General features: G+C 43.0%; 1 long non-coding RNA gene across 1 annotated transcript; it reads right to left on the reverse strand.

Annotated features, from left to right (window-relative positions):
* Window positions 1-2,813: 2,813 nt before the first annotated feature.
* Window positions 2,814-3,673, reverse strand: LOC115567809 (uncharacterized). Its single transcript, XR_003981258.1, has 3 exons — window positions 3,590-3,673; window positions 3,423-3,463; window positions 2,814-3,139 (listed from the first exon to the last, which is right to left on the reverse strand). It is a non-coding gene; the product is annotated as an uncharacterized LOC115567809 (long non-coding RNA).
* Between the last annotated feature and the right edge of the window lie 577 nt (window positions 3,674-4,250).

Below are 4,250 nucleotides of genomic sequence, written 5' to 3' on the forward strand. Positions count from 1 at the left end.
GGTCTCATATCTTTGTCATGAATCTCTGTACTCTCAAGTAACTCATGGGTGGAACAGTATGAAGCATTTGTTCACGACGAGCAGCTCGAGAGCGGCGTCGAGACCGCTGTTAGTCTTATGTTAGCTGTTAGCAGTTAGCTGTTAGCTTTTAGCTGTTGGCTGCTCGCTGTAGCGCTGAGAGCATAGCGTCCAGGTTAACTGTTGACACCTGTTACCATTGAGAGTGAGATACATGTCTGGGCTTTCCTATGAACCATTGTCGCTACTGGTGTTTGTATCACAGGTTGATCTGGACATCTCACGATTTGCTACAGCTGATTGACCTCACGCTGAGTTCGGGCTGGATGTCAACGTACTCTGCAGACTGTTTGACCAGCAGGCTGTATGACAGTGTACAGTTTGCACACTGACTTAGCTTTAGCTTAATAACTATGTCTGCGGCTCGGAACGATGGCTTTAAGTAACCATTTGAACACAGTGCGGAATGAAAAATACCCGATGGTAACCGGTGTCACAAGGTAATCTGGACGCTGCGTTACAGCGAGCAGCTAACAGCTAACATAGGAGCTAACAGGGGTCTCCACGCCGCTCTCGAGCCGCTCGGCGTGAACAAATGCCTCAGCCTATTCCACTCATGAGTTATTTGAGAGTACAGACATTCACTACAAAGATATGAGACTGACAACATGCACTTTTGGATGATTTGTGCTCTGTAGCGCACGTCTAGCAGTGGTTTGCAAGTCGCAGCCCCGGCTTCTCCGTGTGGATGAAAGTGTTCAAGCCACGTCAAAACGAATACACATATACATGACTTGGAGCGATGAGCAGAATGTTTTTCCTGGTTAGCGGACATGGCTGAGGACCCCTCTCCAGACAGGATTCTCAAACCACACCACCAACACATCTGGGACCCTCGCAAGTTAAAATGAACACCAGTTAACCTTTCACACCGGTCGAGGCTAACAAGCTAACTGGAGCTGGTTTACAACATTACAGAATAATAATGAATAATAATGGATTGGATTTGTATGGCGCTTTTCAAATCACCCAAAGCGCCTGACAGGGTTCCAGGTTCCATTCATTCACACTCAGTCATACTGGTGGTGGTAAACTATGATAGTAGCCACAGCTGCCCTGGGGCAGACTGACGGAAGCGTGGCTGCCATTCAGCGCCTACGGGCCCTCCGACCACCACCTCAAACATACAGCAGTCATACACATTCACACGAGGCAAGGTGGGTGAAGTGTCTTGCCCAAGGACACAAAGACCATGAAGCTGTTGGCCGGGCGGGGATCAGGAATCGTTTGCTTTGTCTGGCTCTCCGATTTGACCAATCATGCTCTTGACTGAGGTTAGGACCTCCTACCTCCTCATTAACATATGGACACAGAAATACAGAAATAAATAAATGTGGGTGAACAGAAATGTAGAAATAAATAAAAAGCATTTATTCTTATTTATACTTTATTTATTTATACATTTATTTCAGCATTTATTTATTTATTTATTTATACTTATGTCAGGTTTAGTCCTCCATAGTCTCCTGCGAATGATTGTGTACTATAGTCTGTGAATGCACCGTCCCTCAGTAAGTGAACGTGAACCTTAGGGCTGAATCATGAACTGAATGACAGCTCGTTTGGCTGTTTATCAGTTCAGGGAGTTGGAGAGCACTGAAAGATTCCGTGAACGAATCTTTTGAATGAATCATTTTAAAGGTCCCATATTATGAAAAACCGACTTTTTCTGGTATTTGGGGTGTTGTGGGTCTATGGTGCTGCCACACACCTAGAAACTTTGAAAAAAGACCATTCGTGCTTTTTTGAGTGAGATACAGATTTCTAAAGGGGTCTTGCCTGCAGTTTCCAGATACACCAGTCAAATTTACTGCGGCTGTCTACGTCGACGGCCGCTCATTTGCATATGGCTACCCCACTGCCCCTCCCTTCACCGCACGGTGTCTCCATTGTTTGCCAATTTCTTGCAATTGTTTTCATGTTTTATTGTCTTTTTACTGTTCAAGACTCTACCTGGCTGCACTGCATTACAATGAGAAGGCTGATAGAGGACAAGCTACCACATCATCAGGAGATCCTCTTTTCAAACTGAGCTTTCCAAAGTCCAGGAAGGAAGGGAGAGTGCAGAGCCAAACCCGTGAATACAGAGGCGACACTCTGTAAGTTTTACAATCTTTTATTTGAACCTCACAAATTAAAATAAACATGGACACATAGGCATCAGACAAAAGGTTGAACACAAACACTTAAAACTTAAAATCTGAATTCTTTTAAGATGGTTTCAAAATAAATAATAAGGAGAATGTATAAATTAGAAGTCACTAGGAGAAATAAGAGAAACTTTACAACACTGCAGCACAAGGCTTTTTGGTTCTACTGTAATTTTCCTGTAAACATACATTTTTGTTTATTTCACTGCAGACTGTGGTGATGCACTGTTGGACCTGATCTCGAGAAGGTTTTCCAGGACCCTGCCCCATATGTGAAAGAGGTTCTGAAACTCATAATCCCTGAAGACCTCTCAGACCACACAGACAGGCAGCACAACTCTCACTCTCCACCCCAGAGAGCTCCAGCACCAGCTTACAAAGCTTCTGTAGGCTATATTGGCTGAACACAATTCAATATAAAGTCAGCACTGAATGTTTACACCCATGGCAACTAGATACTTTATTTGTTATTATTTTCATATTGATATTGAAGTTAATATATAAAGTCAAACTGTTTCACTTTATATTTTCTTCTTCTTGTTATTATTTCATTCATGTCAACACATGTTTACAAATGTTTCTTACAATAAAACATCTTTGCTAACTGTTCTGTGTTTTCATTGTTTGATATGTAATTTTCATGGTAATAAGTACAAGATAAACTATAAGCAATCTAAGATAGAGGAAGCAGTTATGTACTTTTCATCTTAACACTTTTGCGATAAATGAATAGTAGTTATGTGACTAAAAGCTTACTGCACTATTCCCCTCAGACTCAAAGGTCCATAGTCTGTCCGATAAATGTTCAGTGCATTCTGCAGTGCAGATACATTCAGGCAGACAGGTTCTAGGCCAGGAGGGTCCATCATGCATGATGGTGTATCAGGATGCTGCAGTAGTCATCGTGTAACCTGTAAATTATGAAAGGTAAGTGAGTGATAGATTAGAGAAAAGAGAGACAGCAAAATGACAACCATGTTTGCCCAGTGTTCACACTTCATTGTGGTATTTCCATACAGCAGATATTCTCAGGTTATGTAGGCATTTGTACACAATTGCCACAGGAACACCTGCTTTTATGCAGATTTTTTTTTTATTAATTGGAAACTATAATCGCTAATCACGTCGCATTGTTTCTTTAATAATATATCTAAAGTTTATAAACCGTTGTAACTTGTAAAAAAAAACAATTACCGCTGGTAGAGAGGTGATGGGGGGCAACTCGCTTCCAGCAGCTGTAAAAACAATCAATAAAGACGATCAGTACTGCGCGATGCACTGCGTATGGATACAACACATCTATTATTTAATAGAATAATAGTCACATTGACCAAAAACGGATCTAATCTAATAAATCTTACCCTCTTTGTCCTCGATCGACTCCGAGCTGAACTCCTCACAGCGTCCGCCTGCGATGCAAGATCTGGTTGTTTGTTGTCCTGCGTACTGTCTCGTAATGTCTTACAGGCAGCTGGAAAACAATTAAAAAGACTGGTATGAATAAAGAAACGTAAGTCACAGTAAAATTAAACGAGGGAGAAAACAGTAACAGTTACTTACACACAATGGCGTCATTATCGGCATCATGTAAATCTGGACTTGCAGACGTGGCTCCGAGCTAACAGGAGGTCGCGGCCTTGTTATGAGGCGAGTTTAGTCTGTGAAAACAAAATGCTCGCAGCGATAAACCTCCGTGTCCTTCTGCGGCAGCGAAGCTCCGTCCGTCGGAGACATTCTTCGTGGCTACACGGCAAAGCTCCTCCCGTCCGCGCAGGCCTCCTCTCGACAATGGCCGGGCCGCTAGCCTAGCTCTTGCTAGCTAGCTTAGCTCCTGCTAGCTATCTTAGCCGAACTTGCTTCGTGTCCATTAAAAAACAAACACTTCGACTGCGATGGAGAGTCCAACTCACACACTCACAGCACGTCGTCCGACAACAGTTCACAGTCTGTTAGTGATAAAACACGACACTGACGACACACACAGTCCACTGTCAGCGGCTCGACGCCATTAACTCTCCGCTC

This window comes from Sparus aurata, chromosome 17, assembly GCF_900880675.1.
Source record: "Sparus aurata chromosome 17, fSpaAur1.1, whole genome shotgun sequence".
NCBI classification, from domain to species: Eukaryota; Metazoa; Chordata; class Actinopteri; order Spariformes; family Sparidae; genus Sparus; species Sparus aurata.